Below are 24,758 nucleotides of genomic sequence, written 5' to 3' on the forward strand. Positions count from 1 at the left end.
CCCAGCGTGCTCGGCAGCAGACCAAGAAGTGGACCAGAAGCACTTCTAGTCCACTTCCAGGTCTTCTGGGGAGCAAGCAGGACAGCCCCCCCAAATCCCCCAGGCTCGGCGACTGGTGCCTCCTTGGTCTGGGGGCCTACCTGGGGTCCCCCCACAGCTGATTCCTGAGCTGGGGAGACATGGGGGGGCCCCCAGCATGCTCCCTGGCGGACCTGAAAGGGGCACGGCAGGACCTCTGGGCCACCCCCAATTCCTCCCTTGCTGTGGAGGTTTTGATCTTCCCCCCCACACACACACACACGCACACACACTTCTGTCAGATGCTCCATCTGCCCCAGCATCGCAGTGTCCATGAGCCGTGCCTGGTACCTTGAGGTGTGTAGAAAAAACATTGAAAGCTGCGTCTATGTCCAAATCAGCATCAACTCTTCAGATTCAGCCAAATCAAATCGGGGACAGTGATTCAAATCAATTAATTGAAGCTCTGTCCCTGATTTGGGCCAAATCCAAATCTGAATCGAATAGGACCCATTTTGCACACTCCTCACAGCCCATCCTAGTACAGACCCCTCTAATGTAAGGTAGCATCCTGCCTCAGTTCTCCCATGCGATCTTTAGTCTATATCCACTATAGGTAAGACTTGAGCCTCCAGCCAACTCACTAGAAAGGGGTTCAGTTCCCCTTCTGAGGTAACAGAGACCTTTTGCTAATGTCCAGTGAAAATGCAAACCAAATATATGTTTCGTTGAGCCAGGCTCAGCTTTTATCCCCTGGCAGGGTCCCAGCTGTAACAAACTATCCTAGCTCATGTTCCAGCTCTTAAATCAAAAGGGAACCTAGGCATGGTCCAGCCCAGCCTAAGATATTCAGACAGGCAAGCAGAAGTCCCTACCTTTCCACTTTCATTCCCTTCCATCTTTCAACTTTTGGACTTTCCTTTTTAAGCCTACTTTCCAGGCCTAGCTTGGTTGTAGTAAGGCAGAGTTAAGTAATCTATGTCTGATCTTTAACCACTTTCATAGGCACACTTTCACAGTATACTTCTTGGGCAGTCAATAGTCAGGGCCCTCTGCCATGAGTTCCTGGATTCATGAAGAAGGTAGGATAGGGTTGCACCATAGAGACTAACTGCTTCAGAGGCATGAACTTTCATAGCAACTTACTTTGTCCCTAAGGTACTATCATGCCCTAACTTCTACCTGACTTCAGGCTAACATGACTAACCACCTCTCTGTGCATGAATGCATGCAGTAAGGACTTCATTTTCTAATCCATTCCAAGTAAGTTACAAAACTCCATAGATCCTGATGATGATGAAAAATCATCCTATATTGGAGTTCATACAAGTGACAATTTATTGTGTCCCACTGTGACCCTGGCAAACAGAACAATTTTGAACAATAATAAAGTAAGACTGTCATTCTGGATTCTGAGCAAGTACCTAGAAAAAATCTCTTCTATCTAAGATTAAAGCTTTTTTCAAAGTTTTGAACTTTGGAAAGTCATGCGATTAGAATTAAAGTCAGCATAGAGAGCAGAGAGGAAAAATAACTCAATACACTCAGGTCTTTCATATCATAGAATCATAGAACTAGGGTCGGAAGGGACCTTGTAGATCTTCAAGTCCGACCCCTTGCCTGGGCAGGAGGAAAACTGGGCTCAAATGGCCCCAGCCAGGTAGGCATCGAGCCGCTTCTTAAAGACCCCCAGGGTAGGAGCCAGCACCACTTCCCTTGGAAGTTGGTTCCAGATCCTAGCCGCCCTAACTGTGAAGTAGTTCCTACAGATCTAAACCTACTCTCCAACAACTTGTGGCCATTATTCCTTGTTATCCCTGGGGGCGGTAGGGGAAACAGGGTCTTCCCCAAACCCTTCTGGGCCCCCCTAGTGAGTTTATAGATGGTCACAAGGTCCTCCCTCAGCCTTCTCTTGTGAAGGCTGAACAGAGAAGGCTAGGTCCCATAGCCTCTCATTGTAGGGTCTGCCCTGCTGACCCCGGATCATGTGGGTGGCCCTCCCCTGGACCCTCTCGATGTTGTCCACATCCCTCTTGAAGTGGGGTGCCCAGAACTGGACACAGTACTCCAGCTGTGGCCTCACCAACAGCAAATGGAGAGGGAGGAGCACCTCCCTGGATCTGTTGGTAATACATCAGCTAATGCATGCCAGATTTCCATTTGCTCTTCTGGCAACCTCATCGCACTGTTGACTCATGTTCATCTGGTCGATTGTGACCCTCCAGGTCCTGTTCAGATGCCATGCCAGCCAGTGAACCACCACCTATCATGTAGTTATGGTGAAGGTTCTTCCTACCCAGATGAAGAACCCCTGTTAAACCTCATCTGATTCTGTTCCGCCCATAAAACCAGTCTGTCAAGGTCATCCTGGATTTTTACTCTATCCTCTGATGTGCCTGTGTTTCTTCACATCTTAGTATCATCTGAAAAATTTAATCACTGAGCTTTCCACCCCCTCATCTAAGTCATTAATAAGTATGTTTAAGAATACAGATCCAAGCACAGATCCCTGGAGGACACCACTGGAGATGGCCCTCCAGGATGAGGCCATCCCATCGATTTACAACTCTCTGGGATTGGCCTCTGAGCCAGTTGTCCACCCACCTCACTGTAGACTGGTCCAATCCACTACCCTCTGTGGTGGACCAGTAGGGGGCACTTCTGTGCTGAGCCACCCACCTCACTGCATCCAACCACCTACCAAGCTGCAAGTGCCTCCACAGTGGTGCTTCATGTCTAGTGCCTCAAGCCTAGGGTAACTGCTGCCACCACTCAGGGGTCTGGTCTGTATTTGGGCCCTGTGTCCCCTGGGGTGCACAGGCCTTGTAGACCTTGAGGGTGCTTGACCCACTGCAAGAATGTGGGCTGGTTCCTTTAGTCTGAAGCACAAAGAGTAGCCTCCCTTAGTCAAACGAACATAGAGATCTTAAAGGCATGCCCCAATCCCTCTCCCAGCAAGTCCACCATGCTTGTTATAGTGGAGAGCTTTATTGGTTAAAGAGGGTAAGCTTGGGGAAGGGTACAAGATAAAGAAGTATCAAAGAATAATGGAGAGCAAACAGTGTCAAACAGTGTCAGCTTAGTAGTTGATTGATACATTACAGTAAGCTGTATATCTAGATAAATTCCAGGTAGTTTACTCACTTCAGCATCCTCAGCATCCTGAGAGAGAGACAGTGAGTTGCAGATGTTACAGTAGCTGTATGTGACTTAACATGGCTGCTGCCCCACCTCCCAGAGGATCGCAGCTTATATAGCCCTTTTGACATCACCTTTGAGACCTGATCAAGACCAGGTGTTGTTTGATGCAGACTGATCAATTTAAAAAGCATCACTGGTCACCTAAAAGAGTGACATGGGCTCCAGCCTCTGACCCCATGAGGTCAGGGCTAACACAATAGAGAGGTGGAATTCCCACCCTCTACCTGAAGTTTCTCACATCTGCAGTAACCTGGGGCAACCAAACTGACAGACAGGGAGAAAACAATGGCAAGGAAAAGACCTAATAGTAGTGACTGGGAAGAAACTGGGAAGGAATTCTTCCACACTCTCTGGTTTGGTTGAGAGAATCCCATGGGAAACAGAATCAAAGGCTTTATTTAAGTCTAAGTAAATGATATCAACTTCATGTTCCCAATCCAGTTAGTTAGTTACCCAGTAATAGAAGGACATCAGGTTGGTCAGGCATGATCTACCCTCAATAAAGCCATGCTGGTTGCTTCTTAATACCCCATCAGTAACCAGCTCGTAATTGATGGCCTCCTTAACAAATTTTTCAAAAAATTTTCCCAGGACCAATGTCAGACTGACCAGTCTGTAACTTGCAGGGTCATCCCTCTGCCCTTTCTTAAAAAAGGATCACGTTGGCCCTCTGCCAGTCATCTGGGACCACTCTGGAGTTCCATGACTCTTCAAACAATTTTGCCAGTGACGCTGCTATAATCTCAGCCAGTTCTTTCAGGGCTCTCGGATGCAGGTCATCTGGCCTAGCAGACTTGAAAATGTCCAAATGTTCTAGGAGATGCTTCACCTGTTCAGGACTGATTTCATGTAGTCTGTTGTCTTCCCTATATTTCCTGGGCCTCTGGTCAGGTGAACAGCCCCATTTGATTTCAGGAATACCAATGTGAAGTATGTATTTAGGACTTCTGCCTTTTCGTAGGGATCGACTGTGGGTTGCCCCTCAGTATTCAGTAGGGGTCCCACAGTGGAGCCCAATTTTTTTTGCTCCCTATGTATCTGTAGAAGGACTTTTTGTTGTCCTTTATTTTGGTTGCCAGCTTGATCTCCATGCCTCATATCTGCAGACCCTGACAATACAGGTGTATTCCTCTTTGGTTGCTGAACCATTCTTCCATTGCTTGTATGCTTCTTTCTTTTTTTTTCAATAGTTCCCTAATATCCCTTTTGAGCCAAGCAGGTCTCTTAGCTCCTTTTCCACTTTTTGTCTGCGTGGGGATGACCTGCTTTTGAGCAGTGAGAATTTCCTCCATAAGGAAGCACCACCGTTCCTGAACTCCCAAGTCATCCAGTCACTGGTCGCAGAGGGCCTCTCCAACTAGCCTTCTGAGTTTGCCAAAGTCTGGCTTCCTGAAATCTAGGACTTCTGTTCTGCTGACTTGTTACCCAATCTTACAGCGGATGGTGAACCTAATCAGGTAGTGATCACTGTCGCCCAAGGTACCTCTAATCCTCAGGTCTCCTATCATGTCCTCCCCTTTGGTCAGCACTAAATCCAGAGTGGCCTTACCCCTAGTAAGCCTATCCACAACCTGTGTCAGGAACAGATGATCTATTGTTGCCAAGAAGTTGGCTGACCTACTGGAGCTGACAGATGTCAGGGTAGCTGAATTCACCCATGACAATCATGTCTCTAGTGCTAGCTGCCTCAGTCAGTTCCCCAGAGAATGCCCAATCACTCTCCTCTTCTTGGGAGGAAGGTCTGTAGTAGACTCCCACTATTAGGTCTCCCTCTCCTGATTCCCCTTGTATCCTAACCCAGAGGGTCTCAAGGGACTCTTCCCTGCTGTCAAACGTGACCTGCAGGGAGGGGTATCGCTCTTTCACATAGAAGGCCACACCTCCTCCCTTCTTTCCTACCCGATCCTTCCTATAAAGCCTATAGCCCTTAATATTTACTGCCCAATCATGTGCGTTGTCCCACCAGGTTTCTATCAACCCAATCAGATCAAATTCCTCATCTACCAGAAGTAGTGCCAGTTCCTCCTGTTTATTTCCCATGCTTCTGGCATTCCCATAAAGACACCTGAGTTCTCCCCTAGTTGTCTCAGGTTTTGTGTCACGCTGCCAGTGACTCAGGATGTCAGAACTTATCTGGACATTCGTTGCTTGAACGCCCTTCCCTGTGCCATCATGGTTAGAGCATTTGTGCACAGCAGTGGAACCTTCTCCCCCACCCCGGGCGTGCCTGCTTTAAAGTCCTCCTCAACAAGTTGGCGAATCTCATAGTGAAGAGCTTCTTTCCTCTGTTTGTGAGGTGAATACTGTCCCTTGCATGTAGACCGCTGTCACTGAACTGGGTACCAAGGTCGAGGTATTCAGAGCCTACACGGTGACACTATCTTCTAAGCCTTTGGTTAACCTCCTTGATGCACTCCTCTCTCTGACAGCCACAGCCTCTGACTGGGAGGATTGAGGAGAAGACTACTTATTACTCATGTTACTGCTAAAGTTCTTTAGGAAGTGTGTGGTAAAGGGGTAGGACTGAGAGTCAAGAGATCTGGGCCCTGGGGTTATGGCTGACCCAAGCTCAGTGCAGTGAGGACTGCATAAGGAGAGAGGGAGAAAGTGCCTTTTTGCCATTACTGTGCTCTCTCTTTCCATGGTGCGGTTGAGGACCAACTTGGGTAGTAATAGAATTTACAGTAAATCCAGAGCCGTGTCCAGATGAGCACAGCTGTGCAGTATGTGGTGCCACAGACCCAGTGCACCACTAAAAACACTGAGCCTGGCCAGACGGAGCCCAGATAAGGGCTGCTGGGGACCCCAAGTAAGGCTCTTGGGGCCAGCACAGTTGCTGGCTCCAGTCTCCTCTACCCCACCTGGGGTAACCTGCTGCACTCCAGAGCACATGTGGCACATGGCACAGACATTCCCCAGGGACAAGTAGCAGTGGCACAAGATATGCCACTGCTTCTTGTCCATGGGGAAACAAATGTCAGCAATCTTGTGGAAATGGGCTAGGTGTGCTGTAACTTCCTGTACCTTCAGGCCAAGGCCAGTATAAGTGATTGGAAACTGGTCTATACCCTTAACAGAACAGAAGTTTGGCACACACAGACTGGGTTCCGGCATTTTTAAACCAGCCTAAGATTTGCATTCCCCCTCCCACCCCCGGCAAAGGATGAATGTGTGTTCTGTTCACTACTGATCTAAACAGTGCCACTTACAGAAAACTGTGCAACTTAGATCAAGTCTGCCTCAGGATTTTTGAATATCTGTACCTAGCCTTAAGGGCTGCAAGAGGCTGCATTGCCACCAGCAGCTGCACACATGCCTCAGGACAGACAGCAAAGAAGGAGCTGGAACCAGCACAGCCTTAGTCTCTTCCCTGCCTTGTGTCCTGAGATGCACATGCAGCCACCAGCAGCAATGAGCCAGGCCAGGTCTCTGGACCCTGTGCAGCCACTTGCAGCCTCGCAGCTGCCTGCTACAAGTAGCTCAGGTTCTGGGCAGGCCCTTGCCACCTACCGTGGAGCCCGGGCTGCTTGCAGCAGGCAGTGAACCCTGCTGCAAACAACCCAGGCTCTGTGACAGGCAACAGGAACATGCCCAGAGCCTGGGCTACTCACAGCACAAGCAGCCCAGGTTCCACAGCAGGTGGAAGGAGCCTGCCCAGAGCCCGAGCTGCTTGCAGCAGGTGGCAGGGAGGCTGCAAGCCACTGCACTGGGTTCCAGACAGCAGCGGCTACATGCACACCTTGGGGAACATGGCAGGGAAAGGGCCGGGGCTGCGCTGCCACAAGAAGGCTCGAGCCTCTTCTGGCTCCCTTGCCATCCCTCCTGGCATGCCGACATCTTCCAAGTCGAGGTTGTGGGGGGTTTTGGGCACTCAGCCAAAAAACATTGCTGACTCCTGTTCTGGAGTTTCTGGGAATCCCAGAAGAAATCCTGACACCCTTGAAGACACTGGGTATATCTACATGTGCCCCCTGTGCAGTACTAAAGTAAATACTAAAGCAAGCACTAAAGCAAGTACTAAATGACTGTGCAGTAATAGCCTTTACTGTACCATCCCGGCAGCACACAGGTCATTTCTGACCCTACTGTACAGTAGCGTCAGCATCACGGTTTGTGCCCACTGATGCTATGTCACTATAGCAATAAACTAGTTGCCAAACCTTGTCAATAAGGCAATGTAGCATCTCATGTAGACACGCCCACTGAGTTTTGCCATTCACTTCAGTGAGGGATTTCAACAAGTGTCTGTAAAGCAACCAGCACAGTTTGGCACTTCAGGTTTTTCATATCTGAGGATGCTTGTAACTTAAAGATTCAGATCCTTTGTAATTAAATCATGACTAGACTGTCACTGACTGGCGTCAACACGGGCATAATATATGTTCTAGGCCCTTGCTATAATCTTTTAAGATTTTTTTACTTCTCCATTGATACTAGCAGGGAATGGCGACAATAATGATACACCTATGCTTAATGTGTGCACCCATGGTAGGGCTGACAAAATACCTCAACAAATTTGTCCTTTAGGATTTGCTAAGTTATGGGGGGGTGGAGAGGAAGCAAATTTTTTTCCTTGGGTTCCCATCCCCTTTGTATTTGGTAAATGTTCTAGCAAGCATATTCACTAACAGGATATTCATTCATTAACCAAATGCTAAAGAATATTTGAAGGTAGCAAAATTTCAACTTGTGAATGGAGCAGTTTACACTGAAGCCAGGTATTAAACATTATGCCCATCTAAACAGGAGGTAGACCTGGACTGTCTAAGCAGCATGTCCAGTCAATATTCCAGTCGCTGTTTCACAGCACAGAGTATTGGCCACAATACTGCAGTAGCATGGGTACACTGCATCTGGTTTGGGAGCTTGATATAGACTATGACATGTCAGACATGCCATTCCAGTCTAGCCCTAAAAAAAATAAAAATCACCTGTGAAAGAGCTTTTTTTAAGGATTCACCTCTCTTCTTTTTTTATTAAAGCTAAGCATACACAAGGGCTCTCTGAGCTACATCCTGCTTGGTACAGTGGCATAGGTTAGAGCAATGGTGCTCATCCCTTTTGGCCAGTGGGCTGGATGAGCAGTGCCTGATTCCTTTGCAGACTAGATCTGGTGGAGACCCATCTAGCTGTGTGGAGGAGGGAGGAAAACACCCTGGCCCCAATCCAGTCATGCTGTGAAAGGGGGCTTGGGCCAGCCTCAACCTGGCTCTGCAGGGAGGAGGAGCTGTAACATGACCCCAATCCAGCCCTCTGTGTGGGGAAGGGAGGCGGCCTGGTCTCATGGGAGGAAGGAGGCATGGCCCAGCCCCAACCTGGCCAGGCAGAGGGATGGGGGCATGGCCCAGCACTGCGGGCAGGAGGAGCATGGCCTGGCCCCCAGTCAACCACGCAGGTGAAGGAGGCATGGCCCAGCCCTGTGAGGAGAAAGGGGCGCAGCACAGTCCTAACTTGGCAGGTTGAAAGGAAAAAGTGCGGCCTGGCTCCAATCTGGCCATGCAGGGGGGAAGGGTCACGGCCCTGCTCAGACCCACCCTGTGGCACATGGGATTTTGGCAGCAGGGAGAGTGACAGTACTGCCACTGCTCCCACCACCAAATTTCCCAACCGATGGGGAGTTCTGTGGGCTGCATTTGGCCCACGAACAGGGGTTGTGCACTGCTGAGCTAAAGTATTTTTGTACAGAACCCTAAAATGTAACAGTAGTGAACGTGAAGACAGTGCAAGGAAATCCAAAGGTACGTTAATGAATACTGCTTCATACCTGTCATGCATGAGTGCAATGCTATTCTCCTGTTCTTTCAGTTCCAGTCAATCACAATCTAACTACAGATTTGTGTCATGAAAATGCAAGAAAACAAACAAAAAAGTCAAGCTAAGGAAGTGGGTATTTCGTTGTTTGATTCTCTTTGTTAACTCCAGAGTTTGCAAATACCAAAGTTGTCCCACACCTAAGCAGCACAATTGTCTTTGTACATTCTTTTAATGCTGTTCTTCACGACATATCCTTAGTTAAGATTAAGAGCATGACTATCAGACAAATGTGAGCTTTGAAGGGCTTTTTGCCAAGAAAACAAACTCTTTGCTGTAGCTCTACAAAAGGCAGTGTGATCTAGTATGTGTTCCAGCATTTATGGATATAGTTTTTAAAACACATAGAGATAACTGGTAGCTATAATTTCAAGCAGGTAAACAGAGCAAATGAATGTGAGTTGTTTGATCATTTTTAGAGATTCAGCTCAGACATGAAGGCCAGATCCAAATCCAAATTTTCCTGAAGTCCAGTGGGAGTTTATATATAGGATTCCAGTCTGGGCTCATTCCTAATTTTTCTGTTGTCCGACATATAGAGATTTAGCATTCTGTTCTGGATTTAGTTTTGCTGTGTGTGTTCTAGTAATTAATTCCTGGATGATCAAAAACTGATAACCTGGTGGCAATATATTGCTCTTAAGAAGATGTAACCATTAGATTTTTACCACTAGTAAAGGCAGTCAAAATGCCAGGTAAGAGTTCTGCAAGAAGATGAACAGTATTGCTCATTCTAATCTCTGCCACAGACTTTTCTTTAGCTTCAGTGCCAGAAATGGTATGTTACTCCTTCTGAACCTTGGTTAAAGGCCAGTCAGGAATAAATGCCTCTCTCTGGTACCTAAGGAAGCTTCACTACCAGTTCCAGCACATTGCAAATCAAGAGGCAAGATTCCAGCTTTAAGCATTTGACTTCAAAGTTTGCCTGCATAGTTTCACCCTACAGTACGACACAACCCAAAGTAATCCTAGCACAGGTGCAGAAAATCAATCTTTGTTCATAAATGTTCCTTCCCTCTTCCCACCCACAGAGCAATAAGCATCAGTCACTTTGCAAAAGAGATTCGTTAACTTGATCATGAACCCCTGACTGTCTGTAGAATATTTTGTGGCTTCCAGGGAGCTGCAGGTCACATGGTTCTGGCTCCTCTGCCTTGTTTCCAGCTGCTTATTTCAAAGGACGGCATATGTAAGAGGAGGTGAAGAAGAAAGACTATTTGCTCAGGACCAGAGCCACCAGTTGGACTGAGGCTGCCACTGGAAGAGGAGACAGGAGCCATCAGTAAAACAGAAGGCAATGTCTATAGGAGATGGAAAACCAGCAGACAGTCGGCATGTGCAGGGAAGGTGAGAGGAACAAGCCAGCAGGGTAGAAGAGGCAAAAAAGTGGAGAATGGCCCAGCAAGGAAAGAAACGTGCAAACAAACCGAAGAAGAGAAAATAAAGAAGGGATGGGAGGGTAGAGGGAGATGAAGAACAAGAGATGAGGATGTCACTAATTTTTTTCAATTACAATCATTTCATAGCACTAGCAGTGAAATGCAGAAGTGCTTTCCTGTAATGACTTTGTGGGCATGCAGTAATGGCTATTGTACAAGGATGTTGCATGACTGCAGGTGGGATCATGACTGGGGCAGGCCTTACAAGGCAGCCTGTCTATTAAAATGTGGTCCTGCTCTACAATCATTGAAAGGAGTGCAACAACTCCTTGGAGTGCCATCTTATATGCCCAAGGCAAAAAGATAGCATAGACAACAGCTTATATACATTGTTGAAGGGTAATTAATACTTATGATATCATTACTCTGACAATTTTACCAATATTAGTGGAATCCTAGATTATTTGCAGCACAATTACCCATCATGCTTAGAAAGTAGAGAAAAAGGGGGCATATGTTCACTAGTCCAAAATCTTTGAAGCCAGAGAACAGACCAGATAAAAGAAGGCATGGATTCCCTTGCGGAAGATGCAGTCTTTTCTTTATTAATCCTTTATTTCTTATTTATGAACTTTGGATAGTATCCAAAATTCAAAAATAACCAGCAATAGAATATCCATACATAATATCAGATCATCAGAGAAGATAAAGTGAAACATGGGACACAAAACAATTTTGTCAATTAAATGATTCACTCAGTTCTAGAACCCGGTTCTGAAAGTTAATTAAGGCACAGGAAATTAACATTGCACATTGTCTCTACCATATATGTCCTTTTAATTTTACTAGTCCCCATAACCTAGTCCAGATACCCCCAAGCACAACAGGCATTTTCCCACAAATGTTGTTAATGTCAGCAAGATCCAAACAAATCTCCTTTAAATTCTTAAACCAAATTGAGCCAAATTCTGATACAATTTATTTCATGGGTTTCATGAAAGATAATTGAGAATTGAGGTTGATTCTGTTTGTTTTCCAAGGAACCACTCTTAAGTTATTTAATTCTGTGAAAATCTCTCCAATACCTGGATTACTTTCTGTGGATTTATTTCCTAACATAATTATATTTTCTCAATTTGCAATCACATTCTTATTAGTAAAGAGAACTAAAAAGAATTTTCAAGTCTGTACGCTCTGTAATTTAGGAATGTTCAAATTCAGGTTTGAATTCTTTAGCTCAAGTCTGTCTCTGCTTCTTATCAATCTTTCCAGGGCTAGGCACAGACAGTCAAAAAGTCTGAGGCTGAATCGATTTAGTCTTTGGGGGTTAGTCTAAAATGCACAGATTAAATTGAAACAGAACTGAACAGACATGTACCTTTGATTCAGGAAATGCAGCCACATGCCTGCAGTTGCTCAGGCCAGAAGCTAGGGGTGGTGGTGCTAGAGCACAGCTCTCTGGCTGTGTTTTCATTTCCTCTTCCTGCTGCCCCCAAGGTCTCTGGGACTTGCAGTTCAGAATTACAGCAGCAGCACTCTGCAGGGTTGCTCATCACTTCCTCTTCCTGCTTCCAGGTATCTCTGGGATTTGTAGTCCACAGTTGCAGCCAGTAGTATGTTTGAGCTGGGGAAGGGTTGTTTAACCCTCTTCCCTGGTCCCAGACCCCAGCTGGGGTTTGCCGGGGGGCAGTTCCCCCACCCCCCCTATAGACTGAGTTGCATCCCCAGCTGGGCTTGTTCCCCCACCCCCTTGTTGGCCAGCCCTTACTGCTCTGGCTAGGGAACAGAGAGGCAAGGCCAGCCCTGCTTTCTGGAGCAGGCAGCACAGCCCAGTCCAGGGTTGGAAAGCATGCTGGGATGCCGGGGGACTGTGATTTAACTTGACCCAGGAAGGGGTCTGGGACAGAAGTTTCATAAACCAGTTTGACTCAAATCAGTTAAGTCTGATACTATATTCAACCAGGTTTGTCTTCGTTTTTTGAAACTGGTTTATGTGCATTGAGCTTCTGTTGTGTTACAGGTTTAAACCAGTTTCTGATCACTTAAACCGGTTTATGTGTAACTTCTGTGCCCAAATGTATTGTCAGTTTCAGGGAGTCTTGAATCCAGTTCAACCTCTTGTAAAGCTTCTCATTGCCTCTATTTATTTCATAAATCTGTAATTGTTCATACCATCTGAAGCACAATACAGTGTGGCTATGCTTGGTCTTTCTAAAGGTGACCATTGAAAATGAAAAGCTTTCAGCTGAATTGACAGGCATTTCCAGTGCCAAATTACTGCCACACGTGGCAGATAATCCATGTACAAGATTTGACAATGGATCAGCAAGTACTGGACCATCGCAAGTAAAATGCACTTAAACCTTAGTGATGAAAAAGCCAGAATGCCTTATATTGCTCAGTGATTAACTCTCCCAGCTGACGTAGGAAAAATGGAGAGACTCTGGAGGGAGTTGTGTTCTTGCTAATGCCCCTTGACAGTAGAGAGATGGTAGGACTAATAAAAAAACAAGAGAACAGCATGTGAAATTTACTGCTGATAGTAATGGCAGAATTTGTGCCTGTCTTGAATATATGCAAATAACCTCCTCCTAGAAAATACACAAGACTCTGAGTAACAGGAACATCACCAGCTATCCCTAAATTCACAATTCTTCTCATTTCCAACAATCAAAAATATCCCTTCTGTCACAAAACGCCTCTTACCCATGCATGCACACATCCCCATGCCATGACCAGTGGGGTCCCCCAACACTCCATCCTTGGACCTATCCTTTTCAACATCTTCATTAATGATGTGGACATTGGTGTCAGGAGCAGACTGGCCAAGTTCACTGATAACACCAAACTTTGGGGTAAAGCGTCCACACCTGAGGACAGGATGGTGATCCAGGCCGACCTTGACAGGCTCGGAAAATGGGTGGATGAAAACCTGATGGCCTTCAACACTGAAAAATGCAAGGTTCTCCACCTTGGGAAGAAAAACCCACAGCCTGCTTATAGGCTCGGCAGTGCTACACTTGCTAGCACCATGGCCAAAAGGGACTTGGGGGTCATGACTGACCACAAAATGAATATGAGCCACCAATGTAATGTTGCAACCAGCAAAGCAAGCAAAACTCTGGTTTGCATCCATAGATGCTTCTCTAGCAAATCCCAGGATGTCATCCTCCCACTGCACTTGGCCTTGGTGAGACTGCAGCTGGAGTACTGTATCCAGTTCTGGGCTCCACACTTTAAAAAGGATGTGGAGAAGCTTGAGAGAGTCCAGAGGAGAGCCACGCACATGATCAGAAGGCACGAAAGCAGGCTTTATGATGAGAGGCTGAGAGCTACGGGACTCTTCAGCCTGGAAAAGCGCAGGCTCAGGGGGGACCTGGTGGCTGCCTATAAGTATATAAGGAGTGTACATCAGGATCTCAGGGAATGCTTGTTCACCAGAGCACCCCATGGGATGACAAGATCAAACGGTCACAAACTTCTCCAAGACCATTTCAGTCTGGACATAAGAAAGAACTTCTTTACTGTCCAAGCCCCCAAGGCCCGGAACAGACTGTCACCAGGTCTGGATTCCTTTAAGAGTCAATTGGACGTTTTATCTTATTGGGATCCTGTGGCCCAGCTGACTTCCTACCCCAAGGTCCCTTCCAGCCCTAATGTCTATGAAAATCTTTGAAAGAGTTTCTACTACCATCCCATATACAGTTTTACAGTCTTGATGGTCAGTAGGGTAGGGTTAAAACTGAAAGTCAGGGAAGAGTGGAGCCAGGGACAAAGTGAACTCTATGTTCTACTCAATAGCCCATGATTATTTTTTCACCTTTGCTTTTGATGAAGAGTAAAAATGTGTGAATTTGGTTAGAATGGAAATATCTATTGACAAAGAAATAAATGCATGTTAAGGGGCTCATTTCCAAAGAAGTGTTAAGACCAACTTCTTAAGAATTTCAGAAGAAAGCAGATCCCATTTAGGCACCTAATAAGTTAGATTTTCAAGAGTGTTCAGCACCCAGAAACTGCTGGGTCATTGGCTACAGACAGAGAATACCCAGAACCAGTCAGGCATGTAGTGTGAGCAGGTGGCATAAAGCTCATTTTTGTACCTTCCTTAAGGGTGCTGTGGTCCCCAGCGTAACCTAGAGCAGCCTCAATGACAGGTTACTTACTGAGTACATAAAGAGCTATTGGAAGTGTCTGTTTCTCCATATGGCTGCAGATAAAGTGTCCATCTGGTGGAAAAAGCCACAAGTCTTCAGTTCAAATGTTTTTGATTACTATCCTGTAGGTACCACCTGGCAAACAATGAGATTAGAAGAGTGTGTTGAGTTCCTCATAGTTCACCATGACTGTACCCTGTTTTTAGGGACCAACAGTAACACAAATGATTGGTTTTGATATTGTTCTAGTTCTCTAGCTCAAGAACTGGGATAAGTTTTCAATGCTCTGATATTTTAAATGTATTCAAAAAGTAAAAAGGATAAAATTTTAAATTACTGCCCAAGCTGAAAAAACCCCCCACAGCAACAATAGCTGTTCCCAGAGGCATTTTGGCTTCACAAATTTAGCAGAAATGGAACCCAACCAATAGCTCCAAAAAACCTCAGAACCTGAGTATATGCAGGAGTCACTTAATCAGCATCCTGGCACTGCCTTAAACAAGGAATAATGTAGCTGCTTCTTTGGGGGGGGAGGGGTAAAAATTCCGTTTGGAGTTGGGGTTTTCATGTTTTAACTTCACATAATTTAGGGGTTGTCAATTGATTTGTTCAGTGTTTGGGGAGTATTTTTCTATTTTGATTTCTAGGTTTTGTTGGATAAAAGAGGACTTCACTGTTGTCAATATTATCCTGATGAGAAAAAGGCTTTTTCAGAGAGGAAGGTTCAGGGTCCATTCATGACATTTGTAAACAAGATATTACCCTAAGCTTTGATGTAGCTTCTCAGCAATCTACCTACCCCTTCAGTTTTCTTTCTGTTACTGTTTTTTTTCTTTTAATCTGGCCAAAGAACAGCTGAAAATGAACCAGTTAAACACAGGAAAAAACACCTTGCCTGATATTGCTAAATAACACAAACCATTATATAAATAAAGTCTAGTGGTTCTCAAACTCATTAGACTCAAGGGACCCCTTGTTAGACTCAAGCACCTTCAGCAAATGCTCACTCTTAGTTTTCACATGACTACAAAAAATAATAGATCAATTCTTCTGTTGCAAAGAACACAGGAAAGACCACAGTAGGGCAGAACGTTTTGACTCTAAGATTTCTATTTGAAATTTCTGGATTTATGAGGTGGATGAGGCTTTCTTCGAACAGCTAGCACAGTTTTCCAATCATAGGCCCTGCTTCCCATGGGCAACTTCAATCACTCTGATCTCAGTCCCTGGAAAAATCATGGAACCAAGTCCTCAAGGAATCAATTTCTAAGTAGTTGGAGGGGAAGAATGTGATTAGGAAAAGTAAGCATTGATTCACCAAGGGTAAATCATGCCTGACCAACTTGATTGCCTTCTATGATGAGATGAGTGGCTTTGTAGATGCAGGAGGAGTGGTGGATGATATACCTTGACTTTAGCAAGGCTTTTGATACAGTCTCCCACAACATTCTCGCAAGCAAGCTAAAGAAATATAGGTTGGATGAATGGACTGTAAGATGGATAGAAAACTGGCTGGATCATGAGGCTCAGGGGTTAGTAGGCAATGTCTAGTTGGCAGCTGGTATCAAATGGAGTACTCCCAGGGTTGGTCTTAGGGATGGTTTTGTTCAACATCTTCATCAACAACCTGGAAGATGGGATGGAGTACATGCTCAGCAAGTTTGCAGGTGACACCAAGCTGGGTGGGAAAGTAGGGAAGTAGTGGATACACTGGGAGGTAGGGCTAGGATTCAGAAAGACCTTGACAAATTGGAAGATTGGGTCAAAAGAAATCTCATGAAGTTCAATAAGGAGAAGTGCAAAGTCCTGCACTTGGGACAGAACAATCCCATGCACTGGTACAGGCTGGGGACCAACAAGTTAAGCAGCAGCTCTGCAGAAAAGCACCTGTGGGTTCAAGTGGACAATAAGCTGAATATGAGCTAACAGTGTGCTGTTGTTGCAAAGAAGGCTAATGGCATACTGGGCTTCATTAGTAGGAGCATTGCCAGCAGATCAAGGCAAGTGGTTATTCCCCTCTATTCAGCACTGATGAGGCCACATCTGGAGTACTGTGTATAGTTTTGCCCGCCCCCCCCCACACACACAGAAAGGAAGTGAACAAATTAGAGAGAGTCCAGCAGATGGCAATGAAAATGGTTAGGGGGCTGGGTGCACTTCTGATGAAATGCTAAGGGAACTGGGTTTATTTAGCCTAGAGAAAAGAAAACTCAGGTGGGATTTAATAGCAACCTTCGACTACCTGAAAGAGGGTTCCAAAGAGCATGGAGCTTAGACTGTTCTCAGTGATGGCAGATGATAGAACAAGGAGCAACGGTCTCAAGTTGCAGCCAGGAAAGTTTAGATTAGATATGAGGAAGAACAGTCTCACTAGGAGGGTAGTAAAGCACTGGAACAGATTACCCAGAGAGGTGGTGGGCTTTCCATCCTTGGAGGTTTTTAAGACCCAGTTAGACCAAGCCTTGGATGGGATGATATAGTTGGGAATGGTTCTGCTTTGAGCAGGGAGTTAGACTAGATGGCCTCCTGAGGTCTCTTCCAACCCTAATTTTCTGTGATTTTTTGGGTGCATCTACATGTCACCGTACAGTGAAGTTACTACAATGCCATACTTCAGTACTTCCTTTTGGAAGTACTAAAGCATGGAGCAGTAACTGCCCGTACTGTGCCATGTGTGTGGTACATGGTTAGATTTCACTGCTAAATCACTGTAGTGGCGTGCTAAAATGGGGGAGCACACCACTATGGCAATGTAGCTGCCAATCATGTGTAGACCCACGTGATTGCTACATTGCCATAGTGCGCCATATGGCAACATAATATGTTGCTGCATCACAATAGGCTGACATGTAGACATGCCCTATGATTCTATGAACCATGGGTTTGTGTTTGCACACCTAACAGTGCTAATATTGTTCAGCATCCTGTGAAACCATAAAAAGGATCTCATGGCATCCCAGGGTGCCACAGCACGCTGGGTGAGAATCACTGGTATAATCTTTACTGGATACATTTTATTTTACTATAAAATTATCATCTGCATTTTGCCTAGGACTACACAGATGCCTGGGGAAAAGGATACAGAGAACATTTTTGCCTCTATATAAGGGTCAGGCTCCATCTCAGTCTCTGCATTCCTAGTCTGAAAATACATAGAGGAGTCTAGCATAGATTAAAGGAACATACACACCAAAGGATACAGTAGAAAAGATGAATAGAGAGCAATGGTGTCCTCCTCTCTTCCCTCCCAGCTAACTGGTTAATTCAGGGCAAGTAACTCCTATACCTTATAAAACGTGCATAGTGCTTTCCTAGCACCTAGAGGCATTGAACAAGTTCAGCAGCATAAGGGCTGAAGTTGGAGGTGGGAGACTTTAGTCCCTAAATCTGGAACTTGCATGGACTAGTTCTGTCCCAGAATGGCTGCTGCACTAGGAAGGTCTTGTCATGGGAGGAGTAAAAGCAAAGCCATAAAGTTGGCAATGCATATAATAGTGCGAGCCTCCTGCAGGGGATATTGTCTAAAGATGCCTCAGGGTATGAGCTGAGCATGTTATGTTTAAGTTTGCCCCAGACTCTGGCCGCTTGTCTCTGGATTTCATTAGTTAACTAATGCTGGATTATTTTGCATCGTTCATATTAGCATCAGAATGTTGAATGGGAACAACAGATCAGAAACAAAAACCATACACATTTGCAAATATGGCTCTCACTGGCTGTAGCCCTAAATGTGTTTTATATAAACAATTTAAACCAATGTAGCTGTATTTCTGTCCACATACCTTAATGGGGAGGACCTTTTGAAACAAAAACAAATTGTACAAAACCAGTTGTGGCAGGATGGGCCTCAGCCAATTTTCCATTGTAAACTATTGTCAGTGTAGGAGCATGCCTATGGCTCATGCACTGGAGCTTGGGTGTATGTTTTATTATGTTTGTCCCATAGCTGACTTCCCAAAGAAAGCTAAAACTGAAATAGGGGGCTTGCTTGGAAGGACACATAAAAAGACACTATAATTACACTAAAACATTTCGGCCACTTGAAAACAGCAGAAGTTAATTTCCCTGTTCCTGGCTCTCACCTGAGCATTCCGTGTGTATTGGGGAATGGAGGGAGCAGGAAAGTTTTAGGGAAAGTCCCTACTCTTGGATGACCTGTATGAGGACCACACAGTATTTCATCTCCCATGCCCTGGGGAATATTGTCGGGAGCCGAAGGCAGTCTAAGGCTATGGCCAGTAGCCCGGACGGTCAGGTGGGGTTTTTCCACGATGGAATAGAGTTAGGCACAGAAGCGTATTGGTTGTATAACGAAAGTTTTACTTACACTGCCGATGGTCGCAGTGCAGGAAGAAGACTTGCTTGAATTACAGTTGCACACAAACACACAGGGGTGAGAGCTCTCTTCGAACCGAACCGAGATGAGTTGTCGGTGTACGACTCCACGAGCGCTTCACACAGGGGTACGTCAATAATTCCACGATGACGGGGAGTGGTTAGAGTCTGATCAGGTCCCTAAGTCCTCCTCCAAGACACATACAGAGTTTGCTAGGCTCCACAGCGCGCTTAGAGTTCCCCACGAGATGGTTGAGGGGTCCTCCAACTTGGGCAGAAACTGCTCTAACCTTTTATACGGCTAGCAAACCAATCGCTAGCCGCCAGGTAGGAATAATTTAGAATTGACCAATAGTGGGACACAAATTTGCATACGTGTGGCGGGAACTCTTTTGCACCGGGGTTTTCTCTCTGCAGCTGAGAAATCCATCGTGCAAAGAAAGCTCCATGTGGCGGGAAAATTCCAATGTGCCGAGGCACTAAAAATCATTGGGTTATGACAAATATAAGCACTGCCTTCTTCCTGCCTCACTGTGGGCAGGGGGAGATGCATAGCAGCACAATTTGATGAGAAGAAGGCAGGGCCATCACTTTTCTCTCATCAACCAGAAACAACAGTTGAGTCACAGGTCACAAAATAACCTATCAAACACCCAGGCAGTGGCACCACACCATCGTCAACTACAAGGTCTACAAAGTATAAGTGAAGCGTTCAAGGATAAGAGCCACAAATATAGTCATTCCAGATTGGAAATGTCCAGCATTAAACTATTTCAATCCACATCCTGCAGTTTATATCATGGTAAAACTCCTGTGAAAATCCATAGGAGTTTTGCCTGAATATGATTGTATGATTAGGCTTTAAATGGGTCACCTGCCTGAATTATTGTGAAATAAGATGCAGTGTTTAATGTCTTTCACAGCTGAGTAAAGGAAGTCTCTTACCTGGATTATATACCAAAATAAATTATATATCATAGAAACATAGAATCACAGAAAATTAGGGCTAGAAGGGACCTCAGGAGGTCGTCTAGTCCAACCCCCTGCTCAAAGAAGGACCCCCCAACTATAAGGCTTTATCTAGCTAGGTCTTAAAAACCTCCAAGGATGGAGACTCCACAACCTCTCTGGGTAACCTGTTCCAGTGTTTTACTACCCTCCCAGTGAGAAATGTTTTCCTAGAATTTAAATTAAACTTACCTTGCTGCAACTTGTGACCATTGCTTCTTGTACTGTCATCTGCCACCACTGAGAACAGTCTAGCTCCATTCTCTTTGTAACCACCCTTCAGGTACTTGTTCAGGTATCCTATCTCCTCCAAATTTATGGGAGTATTGTGTATAAAGAACAGGAAAAAGGGAAAGTAGATAAAAGCTAGGCAGTCCGTGAAGTGTACTGCTTTGCGAGGATTTTATTTAGTCTTCAAATATGTGTAAGTTACTCTTTTATTTCTAAAGCTTCACATTTGCATCCCTTTGATATGAAATACTTGTGAACTAACTAGAGAACAGAACAGTGCATCCAAAAGCCAAGAGATCCTTGATTTATTGACATGGGTTTTCAGAGGCTTGTCTGCGACTTCCCCTCCTACTGAATCTGTTCAGAAATAGAAGTTGATCATCAAGGGCCCAAGTCTGCAATTCTCATTGATCCTGAGTAATATTTACTTGCACATGTAGTCTCACTGGAGTCATAGATACTCATTGCTAAAGTACTATTCAGTGTAAGTAAAAGATTCAAGTGCAGCTCCTAAATAACTTCTTAAGATTAGAAGCAAAGAAGAACTGGTGTTCCTAGTATACTGATGGTCCTAAGAATTCTTTGACATATTTCATGTTTATGACAAAGAAAATGTATTATTTGTATGATAGAACAGTAACGAGCAATTACTGTGGTGTAAGGACACAAAATGTTAAGGTGTAATAACTGTGGTTGTTTGTGTGTTGTCCCCTACCATATCAATACAACACTTAAAAGGGAAAATTCAAATTGCTTGAAGAATTTTCTCTCATCGACTAATTCTAAATTCAATTATTACATAAGCTATAGGATGTACAATTACAATTATATCTGATGAAGTAAGCTTGGGCTCACAAAAGCAAATGCTATACATTGCTGATTTAGTTACTCTTTAAGGTACAAATCTACTCTGCCTATTTATCTAGCCAACTATGTAATACTCTCCTCCTATTATATCTTGGTAAATGATGATTGTGTTCTATAAAGTAAAATGGGGGAGTGTTTTAATTTAATTTCTAAAAATTACAGAGGAATGCAACATTTGTAAGGTTTATTGGCCTGCTAGCAAGGATTAAAGAAGCAGTGGTATGCAAATATGAATCTAGCCTGTGGATGTTTGTGAAACAAACATTGTGGGCTGTACTGTGGGGCATCTAAGAAAAATAAGGCCCAATTCAGCAGAAATTATAAGCCTGTTTATAACAGAAATTATTCAGGCCCAGAGTTAACTGACTTAGGCCATACACCCCTTAAAGAGATCTGTCAGCAGAGCTATACTGACAGAATCATAGCAGCAAATCTCCTAACTGGAAGGGTAGCTTATACTAGCAAAAGAGTTCTTAAATCAGTTTCCTAAATAGGATGAGCTCTACCAACCAAAGGACTTTATTTTCTATATATTGAGTGAATTAATGCCTGACTCCAGGATCACTTATACCACTTTATACCAGTCAAATTCCAGTGCCTTCAATGGGGTTACTCCAGATGCACACCAATGTAAAGGCTTGGATCTAACTTCCACAAAATTAAATGACAATTTTGCTAGTAAGAGGGTGCATCTACACTTGACGCTATGTCGCTGTAGCAAAAACTGTGGTGCCGTAGCTACGTCGCCATAGCAATGCAATCCTTCATTATAGTGCACTGCTATGGTGACTTAGCAGTAAAAATAACCGTGTATGGCTGGCACGGCACAGTACAGGCTGTTATTTTGGAAGTACTAAATGACGGCACAGTAATAACGGTGCCATATAGCCATGTGTAGATGCACCCAGATAAGAGAAAATTTTGCTCTGATTCTGGAGGGTGAGTTAGCATAAAGCCTTGTCTATATTTGCAAGTCTACTGGCAGAGTCATACTGGCTGGAAAAATTACATCTCTAACTGATATAACTATGCTGACTAGTGTAGATACCATTTAGAGTGTGATTCAAAGTCCACAGAAGTCAGTATAAAGATTCTTGTTGAATTCACTGGGTTTTGCACCAAAAAGGAGAAAAGAAAGAAACATGATTAAAAAAAAAAAATGAGACAGTTAGGCTCCTTGTGGCCCAGCTTCACTAAAGAGGTCTTCTCTGGCATTGTATTGCATTACCCATGACAGTATTTTCCTTCTTCCTTCAGTAAGCTCAGAGAAGCAGAGAAATACAAAGTAGCAACATACTAGAGACTTAGTTATGTATACTAACCAAATGACATGTCAATTTAATATTGATTCTGAATACGTCTTGTACTATCAGACATTCTTTAGAGTTTGAACAAGGCCATCTCTGTCTATTCCTGCCTGCTCTTTACATGTCCTTTGTAGTGTTAAATTCCCTAAGTTTTCCCTCTCTACTTAAATCTATTATGCTGGAAACTCGCCCATGAAAATGTATTCACCACAGTACATTGTAATGTTGCAAAAATCAAAGATGAATGAAAGATAATTTTATCTTCTGTAAACATACAAATAAATAGAATTGTATATTTTAAATGTTTAAGATTAAAATGAAGTAAATAAACTAAAGTGCTTTTCTGTTTTAGATGTGAATATGTTTCCCATCTGGGATTTGACCAGTTCATGGGTTTCTCCTCCCAGAAATTAATTAAATTTACTTTTTTCATGTATACTTTGACTCTGGTCTGTGGCCACTTCTAATATCATGTGTTAGGTACATCTGAATCTAAATTACATCTGAATCTGAAACTCTATTCTATTTGGTCATTATTTAATGTACTGAGATTGATTAGTTTAACATTTGATTTTTTAAGATTTCTGCACAATTTTAGAATTTTAGCAATGCAGATATTTTCCTATTGCCCAAGGCAATAATAGATGTGGTGTGCAAACACTGCTTTAAAGAGGGTGTCTGTCTGCTGATTTACATATTTTAAAAGTATTAAGATCAAAAGTAATGAGAATTTAATCCATGTAGCATGTAGAAGATAAATAGGAATATTAATACTGTATCAAGTACTAATTAAAGGAAACACCAGTCCTATTTTTAAAATCTTGCATGTAGATGGAAAAAAAATTGCAAGTTAAGATCCAATTTTTTCAAAAACTGAAGAATTAACAATTTGCAATCACAGTATAAATATGAGACTCTCTAAATTCATTTGGTGGGCTAAATTATCATTTTGTGCACCACATTCTTATAGCACCTTCTACTAGAGAATCTTGAATGTCTTTACATATGATAATTAAACAAGCCTTGCAATACCCAGTGAGGTAGATAAAAATCAAGATTTCCATTTTACAGCTGAGAAAAATGGAATGCAGTAGTTACCACAGGCCAAATCCTAGTAGATTTACTTAATTTGAGAACGTGGACTGTGAACAGAGGAGTTCTATGCATGGCAGGAAAATGGTATAGAGTCTCTCTGAGCCATTCTATGGCTTTTACTACACCTCAAGACTGAAGTAACCCCCATATCTCTTGCTGTGCTCACAACTCTACCATGAATTAGGCAGGATGGAACATTTGGCTCATAAATCTTGAAGCCACAATCTTTCTTCTCCTTAGTCATTTTTCCTCAAGATACTTCTGCTTCCATACTAGGATAGATGGTGCTATGACAGACCACTGTGCATCACGCAGGAGATCTGGACCCCACTGTATGGATGTCCTATCTCTTCTCTCTAAATACCTATACCCCATGAAGTTTCATCCACGTGCAGGTCTGGGGGGGGCAGGCAGTGATGCACCCTGCCTTTGATTCCTGGTCCATGGAAATTTTAAAACACAGCTGCCTGGCAATGACATCAGCATTTCTATTCAGGCAACAATGAGTGAGTCAATTGACTTTATGGTTCATAATCTACCTGATTCTCTCTGAACTCTTTGTTTCACAGAAGTTAATGTTCATCCTTCTCTCCTTTTTAGTGGTGTTGATGTTCTACTAATCAAGCTATCGTTCCTTCTGCAGTTCTGCTATGTGTTAGCAGCACCTGATAATATAGCTCCCATTTCACATTCTTTCAGACTGGTTTTTAACTCTAGCTAAAAACTGTAACTCAGGGTGGAAATGTTAGCTTGGGTGAACATTAGCTCAGATGTGGAGATAACTTTCAGTGAAGCATTGGATGTTCTGTCAAGATGCTCAAGAAGGCTAGATTTCATTTTGTGAATGTGAAAAAAGATGTACATTTCATTCTAATGACTACAGGATTAATAACAAGATATTTTTATTATTTTTTTGCCCAGCTTGTTGTGTTTTATATGTTTTTGTTTCTAAACTGAATAATATAGCCCAGGGCTCCTAGCATATTACTAACATTTCTAGTTTCTTTTTAGTTGGATAAAAGTATGTGTTGTGTTATATGTGATCATGTACCACACACCCCTTCGTAAAATCCTAGATTCACCTATGGTTGCACCTCTCCAATTCCAATCTTTCCATGTCACCAGTGTCAAACTGTGCATTTATGGCAATGGCACTTGCAGAGACAACCCAAAGAAATTCCAGGATAGGCAATGCCCAGCACGAATGCCAATGAGTGGCACGTGGAAACATTTTCCTTGGCATGCCAGGGGGTGTGCGAGGAAATTGTTTAAAAAAAGTGTTTTTAAGTTGCTGCTCCAGGCTCTCCAGAGCAGCCACGGGGCCCAGCACTGTGGAAGGCACCAGAGAA

The 24,758-nt window shown here is 43.9% G+C and overlaps 1 long non-coding RNA gene across 1 annotated transcript in view; it reads right to left on the bottom strand.

Moving 5' to 3' along the window:
- LOC102385032 overlaps positions 1–11,808 on the bottom strand; it is a 22,587-nt gene extending 10,779 nt beyond the window's left edge. Inside the window, exon 1 of the long non-coding RNA XR_324085.1 lies at positions 11,788–11,808. This is a non-coding gene — a long non-coding RNA (uncharacterized LOC102385032). The remainder of the gene's footprint in view (positions 1–11,787) is intronic.
- Between the last annotated feature and the right edge of the window lie 12,950 nt (positions 11,809–24,758).

The sequence above is a fragment of the Alligator sinensis genome, unplaced genomic scaffold (genome assembly GCF_000455745.1).
Source record: "Alligator sinensis unplaced genomic scaffold, ASM45574v1 scaffold143_1, whole genome shotgun sequence".
NCBI lineage: Eukaryota > Metazoa > Chordata > Crocodylia > Alligatoridae > Alligator > Alligator sinensis.